Below are 15,162 nucleotides of genomic sequence, written 5' to 3'. Positions count from 1 at the left end.
TTCACTGTGCCCCATAGCTGTGCTGTGCCATATACGGTGCTCTGCACCGTTCACTGTGCCCTATAGCTGTGCTGTGCCATATACGGTGCTCTGCACCGTTCACTGTGCCCCATAGCTGTGCTGTGCCATATACGGTGCTCTGCACCGTTCACTGTGCCCCATAGCTGTGCTGTGCCATATACGGTGCTCTGCACCGTTCACTGTGCCCCATAGCTGTGCTGTGCCATATACGGTGCTCTGCACCGTTCACTGTGCCCCATACGGTGCTCTGCACCGTTCACTGTGCCCCCCCTAGCTGTGCCATATACGGTGCTCTGCACCGTTCACTGTGCCCCATACGGTGCTCTGCACCGTTCATTGTGCCCCATAGATGTGCCATATACGGTGCTCTGCACCGTTCACTGTGCCCCCCCTAGCTGTGCCATATACGGTGCTCTGCACCGTTCACTGTGCCCCATAGCTGTGCTGTGCCATATACGGTGCTCTGCACCGTTCACTGTGCCCCATAGATGTGCTCCATATACGGTGCCCTGCACCGTTCACTGTGCCCCATAGATGTTCCACATAAATTTGTGCCGCCGCTGCCGCAATAAAGAAAAAAAAACACATACTCACCTCCCTTGATTGCAGCTCCCGGCGTCTCGTTCCGGCGCCTCCATCTTCCCGGCGTCTCTGCTCTGATTGTTCAGGCAGAGGGCGCCGCGCACACTATATGCGTCATCGCGCCCTCTGCCTGAACAGTCAGAGAGCAGAGACGCCGGGAAGATGGAGGCGCCGGCCGGGAAGATGGATCGGCGCCCGGCGGCTGGAACGAGGACAGGTGAATATAACATACTCACCTAGTCCTGGCGATCCTCGCGCTGTCCCCTCCTGTCTTCGGTGCCGCAGCTTCTTTCTCTATCAGCGGTCACCGGCACCGCTGATTAGAGAAATGAATAAGCGGCTCCGCCCCTATGGGAGGTGGAGCCGCTTATTCATTTCTGTAATGAGCGGTCCCACGTGACCGCTGAAGAGGGGAAGAAGCTGCAGCACAGAAGACTGTGGGACGGCAGGGACAGCGCGAGGATCGCTGGGACTAGGTAAGTATACCTCAGCGCCCTCACCCCCTCACCTGCCGACCCCACCGCTACCGTGACTCGAGTATAAGCCGAGGGGGGCACTTTCAGCCCAAAAATTTGGGCTGAAAATCTCGGCTTATACTCGAGTATATACGGTATTTAGTCTAGAAAAAAGACGACTGAGGGGCGATCTAATAACCATGTATAAGTATATAAGGGGACAATACAAATATCTCGCTGAGGATCTGTTTATACCAAGGAAGGTGACGGGCACAAGGGGGCATTCTTTGCGTCTGGAGGAGAGAAGGTTTTTCCACCAACATAGAAGAGGATTCTTTACTGTTAGGGCAGTGAGAATCTGGAATTGCTTGCCTGAGGAGGTGGTGATGGCGAACTCAGTCGAGGGGTTCAAGAGAGGCCTGGATGTCTTCCTGGAGCAGAACAATATTGTATCATACAATTATTAGGTTCTGTAGAAGGACGTAGATCTGGGTATTTATTTATTATGATGGAATATAGGCTGAACTGGATGGACAAATGTCTTTTTTCGGCCTTACTAACTATGTTACTATGTTACTATGTTAAAATCTTCACCTTCAGCTTGCCATATTCTTTGGCATCATGCAGTGTCAGGTCAAAGTACTCTTCCTGCCATTCCTTAGTAAGGTGTGGAGACAGAACCTCTGCCCATTGCCATTCTCACGAAGACAGTCCGGGAAGCCTCGATGTTGTTGCAGTGCCCCAGAGATCTGGTCGTTGCAGAAACATCACTCTGCTACTAAGGGGAGTGATGGTACGTCTGATGGCACTGAAGGGATTCTACTGACCAGGTATTACCACCAAGCACACATTACACTTCACACTCCGGCCACTAGGGGGAGCAAAAGGCTTATTTATTGGGCCACTTCTCACATTGGTAAAACTAGGGTCGGACAGGAAGTTAGGCAGAACGGAGCCAGGGAGAGTTCCAGGAAGGACCTGTCAGAACTGGGAAATCTGGCAGGTACCTAGAAAAAGGACAGATTGTTACGGAACCGCGCCTGCACTACCTTGCAGCAGTATCCTAAGAAAGAGACAAGAAAAGAAGGATATTTTGAAACAGTGTAAATGAGATCAAGCACAAAGGAGATCCAGTAAGAGTCGTGCCGTGAGACCGAGGCAACATCTTACTGAGGCGCGTAGTCGGTGGCCGGATCACCGTAGGAGTAACTGACTTCATGCCTTACTTCAAATTCCACCGAACAGTTAACTACAGGTTGGCTGTCTATCATACAACACCTAAGAAGGACATAGGAGGCAATCGTGGGAGAGGAGCGGCACTAGGGTTCCAGAATAACTCCAGGCCTACCTGTCATAAAGGTGCGCCCTAGCCATAACATACCTGGGGGACGGAGAAGAGAAAGATCTAGAACTAACGAGGACAGCAGTTGTGAGGACTATTCCGAATGCTCAGCAGGGTAGGACTACAACACACAGGCGCTAGAGGGTAGACACTGATTTGCACCTGCAAAGGGAACTCTGGATGTGCCTTCGGACCGGCCGGTCTCAGACAGCCCTGTTGAAAGTGCCTTGGATTAAGGATCCTGAAACCTACAGTAAAAGGTAAAGAGACTGCAACCCTGTGTCCTCGTTATTGCCTGCACCTTACACCATTACCATCCACCTTACTGGGAAGCCCTGGGGACATACTTCACCTGTGGGAAGTTATACCATTCAGCTGCCATTTCATCACCCCAGCGGACCCCGCAGCAGCGTCGGTCACCCTGACCGAACACCACAGGTGGCGTCACGAACCCCTGACAGACTGTACTACTACCTTCATTGGATGCCCCTTAGCAGGGTCGCGGGCCGGGTCTAGCCACCGTGACAGCCTCTGAACCGAACCAGAGAGGCCCGGTACTGAAACGCGTGGCCCTGTGTCTGGGGGCGCTCCAACTTGGCGTCACGAACAGGATAGTACTTAAGCCTGAAGAATTGAGTCATGTGTGCCTTGGAACTGTGATTGAAACGTGTTGGACTGTGATTTATTGCAAAGACTGTGTACCGCTATTTGCCGCCAAAAATCCGCCATTGCCGCGCCGTGTGAAGCGCAAAGGGAGGAGCCATAGCTTCGTGGGTGGAGCCGGCTGGAAAAGCGCGTGGAGCGGAAGACGCGGAGAGGTGCCGACCCCGGAAGGAGAACCCCGACCCCGCCGGATTAGCAAGGGGGAAGAACGGCCATGTCGGACCCTGGAGGAGCGGAGGCGGCAGCCACAGCTGCAGACTCGGGAGCACTTCCGGATTCCGCGGTAAGCGCAGCCACAAACCCGGTATCACCACTAGAGGCCGCGGGGCTTACCGCTCCCACCAACCAGCCGGATAGTGCCGCCGCTACAGCAGCCATAATGCCCTTCTCTATGCCGTACTTACCCGGGGCCGCCTGGCTCCCGCGATACTTTGGAGAAGCTCATACGTTAACTGACTTTAAAGAGGGGATTTGTAGCCTGCTCGAGTTTTATCCCTTGACGGAGCCTCAGAAGGTTCATATGATAATCGGCCAACTCTTTGGAGCGGCATTGAGGGAAGTAAAGTCCTGGCCCGCTGCGGACAAGAAAACTGCGCAACAATTATTTGCCAAGCTTAAAGCCACCTTTGACACCCGCACCGCTATGGAAATTAAATTGACGTTCTATGGGTGCAAGCAGCGGCCGCAGGATAGCTTACGGGACTATGCCCTTAATCTGCAGGAAGCGCTGTGGGCCATCAAGCAAAGTGACCCAAGCAGCATGCAAGATGAAGATAAGCTCCTGAAAGAGCGGTTCATAGAAGCGCTCCTGTGCAGTAACCAAAGGGCCCAGCTACACTTCCTGGCCATGCAGAATCCAGATCTGACGTTCGCACAATTTAAAGATAAAGCTATCCAGGCGCTACCGGAGCGGCAGCCCAGCCGTGCCACCCTTCCCAGGCGTCAAGCCCTCACATACCACCAGGAGGTGGCGCCGGACGCACCTGTCCCCGCCGAAGCCGATGCCCAGATCCTGGACGACGACTCCCCTGCAGTACTGCGCCTCCAGGTACAGGAACTGACCAGGAGCATTGCTGCCCTAGCCCGGACCGTCCAGTCCCTACAGGAGGCCCCCAGAGAGAAGATCCAGCTGGCTTCCAGACCGGAGGATGTCCCCTGGCAACGACCAAGGAGGGTTCCATCGACCAGAGGCAGAGACAATGATCGTTTTCATCAGGATGGATGACCTATCTGCCGCCTCTGCCACCAGGTGGGCCATCTTGCAAGGTACTGTCAGTTAAACGAGCAACCCCTGGGGCCAACCCCCAGGAGTAGAACGTCCAGGCCTGCAAAATTGGAGAACCAAATACGTCGGGGGGCGTCCTGTTCTCCCCATCGTGATCGACGGTATCCCCATGAACGCTTTGCTGGACACCGGTTCTCAGGTGACAACTATGCCCTACATTCTTTATAGGCGTTATTGGGAGGACACTGACATCACCCGTGCCCCTGATGATGATTTCACCATAATAGCTAGCAATGGTCAGCCACTGCCGCAAGTGGGATATAAAGAGGTGGGGCGGGTAGAATTGGAGGCCCAAGGAATTGTCATTGTTGATATTGACCGGCGTGAACGTAACCCCATGATGACCATCGGTACTAATGTCATAGAAAATTGTCTTGCAGAAGTTATTGTTTTGTTGCAGCAAGTAGCAGAGACAGCTGGTCACAATGAACAACGTGCCTTACAGAAAGAAATCAGAGCCCTAATGCGGAGACAGCAAGTGGAGCTGACTGGTGGGGAAATTGGCCGGGTCACAGTGAGTGATTCTAACCCCATTGCAATACCCCCCAGGAGTGAAATGTTAATATGGTGTCGGGCAGCCATAGGTCTCGGGGGTAAACACTATCAGGCCCTGGTAGAACCCATGTATTCAGAGAATAGGCCTGCCATCCTGACAGCCAGAGTAGTGGTTGATGTCCGCAAGGGGAGGGTGCCGGTACGTGTTCTTAACTGCGGGGAGGAGGAAGTCCACCTCACTAAATATGTCACACTTGCCAAGCTGTTTACTGTTAATAATAGTGTGATACACGCACCCGGGCCCTCGGCTCCGTCCAAGTCGGCGGAGGACAACGGCTCTGCAGAGCAATCAAAAGATTGGTGTCAGGAATTACATGTGGGCACTGATGATACTCCATCTCACCTGATACAGGGAGCCTACAGGGTGGTTCACGAGTATGAGCGGGTATTCAGCAAACACCCCCTTGATTTCGGGCGGGTAAAAGGGATTCAACATCACATCCCCACAGGAGACCACCCGCCCGTAAAAGAAAGATACCGTCCTGTACCCCCAGCTCATTATCAGTGTGCCAAGGACATGTTGCAAGAGATGAAGGAGGCTGGGGTAGTGAGAGACAGCTGTAGCCCCTGGGCAGCTCCATTAGTCCTCTTTAGAAAAAAAGATGGCACCATGAGGATGTGTGTGGATTATAGGCAATTAAACCGCATTACACATAAGGACGCATACCCCCTACCTAGGATAGAGGAGTCCTTGGCTGCGTTAAAGTCTGCTAATTACTTCTCTACTTTAGTTCTCACCAGTGGGTATTGGCAGGTTCCTGTGGCAGAGGTGGACAAATAAAAGACAGCCTTCACGACGCCGATGGGTCTCTGCGTGTTCAACTACATGCCCCGGGAACGTTCCAGAGGATGATGGAGTGCTGTTTGGGACACAAGAACTTTGAGACCGTGCTGCTGTATCTGGACAATGTCATTGTCTTCTCTAAGACCTATGAAGACCATCTGAAGCACCTGGCCGAGGTCTTTGAAGCGCTGTCCAACTTTGGCCTAAAGGTGAAACCGTCCAAATGCCATCTGCTCAAACCCAAAGTACAGTACCTGGGCCATGTGGTGAGTGCCGAAGGAGTGGCCCCAGACCCCGACAAGGTCACGGTGATCAAGGACTGGCCGCAGCCCAGCAACATTCATGAGGTCCGGCAATTCCTCGGGTTGGTGGGTTATTACCGGAGATTTATCAAGGACTTCACCAAGAAGGCCGCGCCGTTGCAAGACCTGTTGGTGGGCCAGCCCAAGAAACCCAAGGGTAAGAATACCCCGTTGGATTGGAACGACGGACTGGAAGGATCGTTCACCTGCTTAAAATCGGCATTAACAGGAGACGAAGTACTGGCCTACCCGGAATACGACCAGCCATTTGTATTGTACACGGACCCCAGCAACGTAGGACTGGGAGCGGTGCTGTCCCAGGTCCAGAAGGGCAAGGAACGAGTTATCGCTTATGCCAGCAGGAAGCTTCGCCCCACTGAAAGGAACCCAGACAACTACAGTTCCTTTAAGCTGGAGTTCCTCGCAGTCGTTTGGGCCGTGACGGAGAGGTTCAAGCACTATCTGGCCTCAGCTAAATTCACCGTTTTCACGGATAATAATCCACTTACGCACTTGGACACAGCGAAACTTGGCGCCTTGGAGCAGCGGTGGATGGCCCGGTTGTCTAATTACGATTTTACCATCAAGTACTGGGCGGGGCACAAGAATGCGAATGCCGATGCATTGTCCCGAATGCCTCACCTACCCGAGACGGAGGAAGACCCAGAAGCATTTGAAGTGGAGCTGCCCGCTTTCCATCGTCCCAAGGCAACTCAGTGTTCCCATCAGGTGGAGAACAGGCGCAGAAACAAACAGGGCGCCCCGTTGAATCCCCTGCCCCACCACGGGTGGACAGAGAACCAGGATGGTGACCCTGCGGTCCGTCTTGTGAAGGAGCTCCTGACGCAGGCAGGTTTGCACCCTGGCCCAGATGATCCACCGGAGACATCACAGTTGTGGAAGGAGAGGGGCAAACTGTTTCTTCACGATGGCAAGCTGTGCCGAAGGAGCATCGACCCCCGCACTCATGAATTGGTATGGCAGATCGTGGTCCCCAGACAAGATGTGCCCATGGTCCTGGGAGCATACCACGATGGGGCAGGACACTTCGGATGGAGAAAGCTGGAGAGGCTACTCCATGGGAGGTTCTACTGGGTCGGCATGAAGAAGGCCATCGAGAAGTGGTGTCGAGAGTGTGGCCCCTGTAGCCTACGCCGGAAGGATCGTGACAGCCAACGGGCTTCCCTGCAGCCCATCATCACCAAACGGCCGCTCGAGTTGGTCGCGCTGGATCACGTAAAGCTAACACCCAGCCGGTCAGGGTATATCTACGCTCTCACCATTGTGGACCACTATTCCAGATTCCTGGTGGTCGTACCAGTCAAAGATCTGACGGCTAGGACGGCTGCCAAAACCTTCCAACAGTACTTCTGCCGACCCCATGGGTACCCAGAGAAGGTGCTGTCCGATCAGGGGCCGGCATTTGAAGCGGAGGTGTTCCAGGAGTTCTGCAATTTGTACGGATGTAAGAAGATCAGAACCACGCCGTACCATCCACAAACCAACGGGATGTGTGAGAAGATGAACCAAGTGGTGATCGACTTACTGAAGACCTTACCTGTAGAGGAGCGGAACATGTGGCCTACAAAGTTACCAGACCTGGTGGACATGTACAACCACATTCCGGTGAATTCCACCAACTGCACCCCAGCGTACCTGATGCGAGGAAGGTCTAGCAAGTTACCCGTCGATCTGGATATGGGGATTCTTACCCCCGAAGATATATCACCAGATACGGATTGGGATACCGAGAGACAGCAGAGGTACCGCAAAGTACAGGAATCTGTGGAAAAGAGTCTCGCTCAGGCCAGACAGAAGCAAGAGAGGGACTACAACCAGCATGCTCGCGTGGCTCCGTTGGCACCTGGTGAGCAAGTACTCAAAAGAAAGAGGAAACTACACAAGCTTGATGATCAATGGGAAGCGGAACCGTATACCGTTCTCCCCTCCGACTTCGACAATACAAAGGTCTGTCTCATCAGTAAGGACAGAGGAGAGACCTCAGCGGCCATATGCAGAGACCACCTGAAAATATGCCCGGATAAGCTGAAAGATCGGGAAACAGATCCCAGGATTTCTCCGCCTGTGGAAGAAGAGAAAATGATACACACGGTTCTTGGCGATTTTCCCCAGTCCTGGACTCAAATAAATCAGGCCATTGTGGTACCTGTCCTAACGTTCCGTCAACTGAGACCGCCAGAACTAAATGTGGTGCCAGGGCAGCTGGACCCGCCAGCGCAGCCGACCCCACCAGGAGATGCGATGCCAACGGTCGAATCAGCGGGTCCTCCCTCTGTCATCGGTGAATCTGCCATGCCCACCGCTAATAGTAGTAGCACTGAGGACGCCAGTATGCCAGTGCTGCCCAGACTCACTAGAAGTGTAGCTAGAAGACAGTGCACTACACTAGCGATAGCAAGTGTAGCGGGTCCTGTCAGGCCAGTAGCAACTCCTGCGCTGCGGAGGTCCACGCGTAGCACCAAGAATCAGACTCCCCTTCGTTATAGACCTTGGCGATATTAGTGATAGTTGTTATTTGGTTGAAAATGCTTGTGTAAATATTTGTGTTATAGGTTAAAAATGGACAATTGTGTGATGGACAGTGAATCACTCCAAAACTTTCAGGGGCCCCTTTGTTTACCCGGGGTCCCTGCTATTCTATGGTTGCACCTACAGAACTGGGAGTCATGGACTATGCATGACCAATCTTTTGCAACGTTCAAGCGTCCTTACCTTCCATCACGGAAAGCACTTTTATATTTATTTGTTCATAGTATATATATAAGAATTTTTGTGTGTTTTCTATTAACATGTATTGTTGTTCTTCTTTTCCCAGTCCGGAAGTACTGGATTTAACCGGGGGGGGGGGGGGGGGGAGTGCAGCGCCCCAGAGATCTGGTCATTGCAGTAACATCGCTCTGCTACAAAGGGGAGTGATGGTACGTCTGATGGCACTGAAGGGATTCTACTGACCAGGTATCACAAGCACACATTACACTTCACACTCCGGCCACTAGGGGGAGCAAAAGGCTTATTTATTGGGCCACTTCTCACATTGGTAAAACTAGGGGTCGGACAGGAAGTTAGGCAGAACGGAGCCTGGGAGAGTTCCAGGAAGGACCTGTCAGAACTGGGAAATCTGGCAGGTACCTAAAAAAAGGACAGATTGTTACAGAACCGCGCCGGCACTACCTTGCGGCGGTATCCTAAGAAAGAGACAAGAAAGGAAGGATATTGTGGAACAGTGTAAACGAGATCAAGCACAAAGGAGTACCAGTAAGAGTCGTGCCGTGAGACCGAGGCAACATCTTACTGAGGCGCGTAGTCGTTGGCCGGAACACCGTAGGAGTAACTGACTTCAGGCCTTACTTCAAATTCCACCGGACAGTTAATTACAGGTTGGCTGTCTACCATACAACACCTAAGAAGGACATAGGAGGCAATCGTGGGAGAGGAGCGGCACTAGGGTTCCAGAATAACTCCAGGCCTACCTGTCATAAAGGTGCGTCCTAGCCATAACATACCTGGGGGACGGAGAATAGAAATATCTAGAACGAACGAGGACAGCAGTTGTGTCAAAACCACCGCAAAATGACTGCTAAAAGCCTCTGCCAATTTTTTGCATTTCGAGCACTAACTCTGCTAAGTTGTAACCAAGGAAAGAATAGCAGCAGCATATGTTTTTAAAGAGACATTTGAGAGCAAAAGTTGAAATTAAGGAGAGATGAGCTTTTTTGAATACATTTATTGCATTTCCACATCTATCTACAAATGCTCTCAATTATGTTGTATTTTTTGCCCATAAAGGAATCTAAAGTGTTACCAAAAAAATCACAGCATAAGACTTAACAAAAAAGGTAGAAAGATTAAAAACACCACTAAAAGCAAAATACATTGAGCTGTTATAGAATTAAACTATGGCCTATTGTTGGAAAAGCAACCACACCAACCAGCACAACACCAATGCTTACCATGGCATTGCTTTTGTATTGCGGATTAACCCTACTAAGTTTTTAGCAACAACTGATGAGCAGCATATTGTTTAGATGAGAAAGTTGAAAAGAGATAAGAACGATTCTCTTCATTTCTTTCTCCTTTCCGTGGTTGCTAAACTGTAAGAAGAAAGCAGAGCATGAGCCTTAACACAAAACATTAAAAGAGAGTGAACACAACACCAATGGTGGAAAGAAGCCATGCGTTGGCCCGAAATCAAACTCGAGTCAACTGCTTGGAAGACAGCCGTGCTCACCCCTATATCGCCAAAGCTTATGACAGCATTTTTTTACATTTTCTGCAATAACACTACAAAATGGTTAGCAAAAAAAACATGACGATTTAAAAAAACTCCCAAAACACGTCATTGTTGCATTGGCCGGGAATCAAACCCGGATCAACTGCTTGGGAAGCAGCTACGCTCACCACTATACCACCAATGCATGAGCCCTCTTTCCAAATTGGGCTTTTGTTGCCCAAAGGTGCTAAAGTGTTAACACAAAAAAAGAACGGACTGAATATGATGGGAAAGAGTCGATTGATAAAAAAAAGTTTTCAAAAAGGCAAGGTGTTGTCCAAAACTCATAAATTAACTCTTTAGAACCAGCTGCGTAGCCTTTCACAAAAATGGTGGAAATAAGCCATGCGTTGGCCCGAAATCCAACTTGAGTGAACTGCTTGGAAGACAGCTGTGCTCAACCCTATATTGCCAAAGCTTATGACAGCATTTTTTTACATTTTCTGCAATAACACTACAAAATGGTTAGCAAAAAAAAGTATGACGATATAAAAACTCCCAAAACGCTTCATTATTGCATTGGCCGGGAATCGAACCTGGGTCAACTGCTTGGGAAGCAGCTATGCTCACCACTATACCACCAATGCATGAGCCCTCCTTCCAAATTGGGCTTTTGTTGCCCAAAGGTGCTAAAGTGTTAACACAAAAAAGAAAGGACTGAATATGATGGGAAAGAGTCGATTGATAAAAACAAGTTTTCAAAAAGGCAAGGTGTTGTCCAAAACTCATAAATTAACTCTTTAGAATCAGCTGCATAGCCTTTCTAACAATTTCTAAAATTCTCTCAATTGTTTTCACTACTTGCCCATAAGTTACCTAAAGTCTTACCAAAATAGAAAGTACACTATCAGCCTTAGCACAAAAAGATTAAAAAGAGTCAAAACCACCGCAAAATTACTGCTAAAAGCCTCTGCCAATTTTTTGAATTTCGAGCACTAACTCTGCTAAGTTGTTACCAAGGAAAGAATAGCAGCAGCATATGTTTTTAAAGAGACATTTGAGAGCAAAAGTTGAAATTAAGGAGAGATGAGCTTTTTTTAATACATTTATTGCATTTCCACCTCTATCTACAAATGCTCTCAATTATGTTGTATTTTTTGCCCATTAAAGTAACTAAAGTGTTACCAAAAAAAAAATCACAGCATAAGCCTTAAAAAAAGTAAAAAAGATTAAAAACACCACTTAAAGCAAAATACATTGAGCTGTCATAGAATTAAACTATGGCCTATTGTTCGAAAAGCAACCATACCAACCAGCACAACACCAATGCTTACCTTGGCATTGCTTTTGTATTGCGGACTAACCCTACTAAGTTTTTAGCAACAACTGATGAGCAGCATATTGTTTAGATGAGAAAGTTGAAAAGAGATAAGAACGATTCTCTTCATTTCTTTCTCCTTTCTGTGGTTGCTAAACTGTAAGAAGAAAGCAGAGCATGAGCCTTAACACAAAACATTAAAAGAGAATAAACACAAAAAAAAATGGTGGAAAGAAGCCATGCGTTGGCCCGAAATCAAACTCGAGTCAACTGCTTGGAAGACAGCTGTGCTCACACCTATATCGCCAAAGCTTATGACAGCATTTTTTTTACATTTTCTGCAATTAGGCCATGTTCACACAGTGCGTTTTTTACCGCGGAACCGCGGCGGTTTTGCCGCTGCGGTTCCGCAGCTGTTTTCCATGCAGGGTACAGTACACTGTACCCTATGGAAAACAGGACACACTGTGCACATGGTCCGGAAATTGTAAAAAAAAAGACGCGCTGAATAGCTCCCGGAAAAAAGAAGGAGCATGTCAATTCTTTTTCCGGAGCCGCAGCGGTTCTGCACCCATAGACCTCCATTGTGAGATCCAAACCGCAGTAAAACCCGCAGATCAAAAATATATCTGCGGGTTTTACTGCGGTTTGATGTGCAGAACCGCTGCAGCAGGAAGTGCGGGGAGCGGGCGGAAGTGCGTGGGCGGAGTGTGGCTGCCCCCCCCGTGTTCCGATCCCGCCCCCCCGTGCTCCGATGCCCCCCCCAGTGCTCCGATGCCCCCCCCCAGTGCTCCGATGCCCCCCCCGTGCCCTAATCTCCCCCCCTTATACTCACCCGGCGTCCCGGTGTCCGTCCGGCCGTCTTCTCCCTGGGCGCCGCCATCTTGCAAAATGGCGGGCGCATGCGCAGTGCGCCCGCCGAATCTGCCGGCCGGCAGATTCGTTCCAAAGTGCATTTTGATCACTGAGATACAACCTATCTCAGTGATCAAAATAAAAAAATAGTAAATGACACCCCCCCCTTTGTCACCCCCATAGGTAGGGACAATAAAAAAAATAAAGAATTTTTTTTTTTTTTTTCACTAAGGTTAGAATAGGGGTAGGGGTAGGGTTAGGGGTAGGGTTAGGGGTAGGGTTAGGGTTAGGGGTAGGGTTAGGGTTAGGGGTAGGGTTAGGGGTAGGGTTAGGGTTAGGGTTAGGGTTAGGGGTAGGGTTAGGGGTAGGGTTAGGGTTAGGGGTAGGGTTAGGGGTAGGGTTAGGGGTAGGGTTAGGGGTAGGGGTAGGGTTAGGGTTAGGGGTAGGGTTAGGGTTAGGGGTAGGGTTAGGGTTAGGGGTAGGGTTAGGGGTAGGGTTAGGGTTAGGGGTAGGGTTAGGGGTAGGGTTAGGGGTAGGGTTAGGGTATTTTCAGCCATTTTAACCCTAAAAAAATTCCAAGAAAACACACAGACTCTGGCTAGAAAACTGCATCAAAAAAACGCATCAAAAAACGCATCAAAAACGGACCAAAAAAGGACCAAAAAAAGGACCTGCGTTTTCTGCCAAGAGCTGCAGTTTTTTAAAAAACAGTCAGGAAAAAAAAAGGATGGAAATCCTGAACGTGTGAACATACCCTAACACTACAAAATGGTTAGCAAAAAAAAAAAGTATGATGATATAAAAACTCCCAAAACACTTCATTTTTGCATTGGCCGGGAATCGAACCCGGGTCAACTGCTTGGGAAGCAGCTATGCTCACCACTATACCACCAATGCATGAGCCCTCTTTCCAAATTAGGCTTTTGTTGCCCAAAGGTGCTAAAGTGTTAACACAAAAAAGGAAAGGACTGAATATGATGGGAAAGAGCCGATTGATAAAAACAAGTTTTCAAAAAGGCAAGGTGTTGTCCAAAACTCATAAATTAACTCTTTAGAATCAGCTGCGTAGCCTTTCTACCAATTTCTAATATTCTCTTAATTGTTTTCGCTATTTGCCCGTAAGTTACCTAAAGTCTTACCAAAATAGAAAGTACACTATGAGCCTTACCACAAAAAGATTAAAAAGAGTCAAAACCACCACAAAATGACTGCTAAAAACCTCTGCCAATTTTTTGCATTTCGAGCACTAACTCTGCTAAGTTGTTACCAAGGAAAGAATAGCAGCAGCATATGTTTTTAAAGAGACATTTGAGAGCAAAAGTTGAAATTAAGGAGAGATGAGCTTTTTTGAATACATTTATTGCATTTCCACCTCTATCTACAAATGCTCTTAATTATGTTGTATTTTTGGCCCATAAAGGTATCTAAAGTGTTACCAAAAAAATCACAGCATAAGACTTAACAAAAAAGGTAGAAAGATTAAAAACACCACTAAAAGCTAAATACATTGAGCGGTTATAGAATTAAACTATGGCCTATTGTTGGAAAAGCAACCACACCAACCAGCACAACACCAATGCTTACCATGGCATTGCTTTTGTATTGCGGACTAACCCTACTAAGTTTTTAGCAACAACTGATGAGCAGCATATTGTTTAGATGAGAAAGTTGAAAAGAGATAAGAACGATTCTCTTCATTTCTTTCTCCTTTCCGTGGTTGCTAAACTGTAAGAAGAAAGCAGAGCATGAGCCTTAACACAAAACATTAAAAGAGAATAAACACAACACCAATGGTGGAAAGAAGCCATGCGTTGGCCCGAAATCAAACTCGAGTCAACTGCTTGGAAGACAGCTGTGCTCACCCCTATTGTTATGATTAGGTAATTCAGTACCACAATGGACATAGAAGTCAGAGCACATACAGTGACCTGACAATAACCCAAAAACATAGAACGAGCTCTGAGACGTGGGAACTCTGCTGACCGCAATCCCTAATCCTCTCCAACAACACTAGAGGCAGCCGTGGATTGCGCCTAACGCTCCTTATGCAACTCGGCACAGCCTGAAAAACTAGCTAGCCTGAAGATAGAAAATAAGCCTACCTTGCCTCAGAGAAATACCCCAAAGGAAAAGACAGCCCCCACATATAATGACTGTGAGTTAAGATGAAAAGACAAACGTAGAGATGAAATAGATTTAGCAAAGTGAGGCCCGACTTTCTGAACAGAGCGAGGATAGGAAAGTGTTGTGAATTCTGTGGCAGAGTTCACTCCTGTGGTCACAAGTGGTACTTCGGCTGATTCTCTCTGGGAGCTTCCGTTTGTGGAGGAAAGTGGTACTGCAGCTTCTGAGTTTCCTCCCTCAGGTGATCTGGTGAGGTCGTTAGGTGCTTCTCTACTTAACTCCACCTAATGCTTTGATCCATGCTTCCTGTCAATGTTCCAGTGTTGGACTTGTTTTTCCCTGGATCATTCCTGTGGCCTGCTGCTCTGCATAGCTAAGTTCTCCTTTGCTATTTGTTTGTTATTTTTTTTGTCCAGCTTGTCTATTTGTTTTGCTGGAAGCTCTGGGACGCAAAGGGTGTACCTCCGTGCCGTTAGTTCGGTACGGAGGGTCTTTTTGCCCCCTTTGCGTGGTTTTCTTTAGGGTTTTGTGTGGACGGCAAAGTTATCTTTCCTATCTTCGCTCTGTTAAGAAAGTCGGGCCTCACTTTGCTGAATCTATTTCATCTCTACGTTTGTCTTTTCATCTTAACTCACAGTCATTATA

General features: G+C 48.7%; 3 non-coding genes across 3 annotated transcripts; all 3 read right to left on the bottom strand.

Moving 5' to 3' along the window:
• Positions 1-10,353: 10,353 nt before the first annotated feature.
• Positions 10,354-10,425, bottom strand: TRNAG-CCC (transfer RNA glycine (anticodon CCC)). The gene has a single exon. It is a non-coding gene; the product is annotated as a tRNA-Gly (tRNA).
• A 370-nt stretch (positions 10,426-10,795) lies between these two features.
• TRNAG-CCC (transfer RNA glycine (anticodon CCC)) lies at positions 10,796-10,867 on the bottom strand. The gene has a single exon. It is a non-coding gene; the product is annotated as a tRNA-Gly (tRNA).
• A 2,351-nt stretch (positions 10,868-13,218) lies between these two features.
• Positions 13,219-13,290, bottom strand: TRNAG-CCC (transfer RNA glycine (anticodon CCC)). The gene has a single exon. It is a non-coding gene; the product is annotated as a tRNA-Gly (tRNA).
• Positions 13,291-15,162: the final 1,872 nt, after the last annotated feature.

Source organism: Ranitomeya imitator, chromosome 5 (genome assembly GCF_032444005.1).
Source record: "Ranitomeya imitator isolate aRanImi1 chromosome 5, aRanImi1.pri, whole genome shotgun sequence".
NCBI classification, from domain to species: Eukaryota; Metazoa; Chordata; class Amphibia; order Anura; family Dendrobatidae; genus Ranitomeya; species Ranitomeya imitator.
This window is presented reverse-complemented; position numbering and strand designations above follow the sequence as displayed.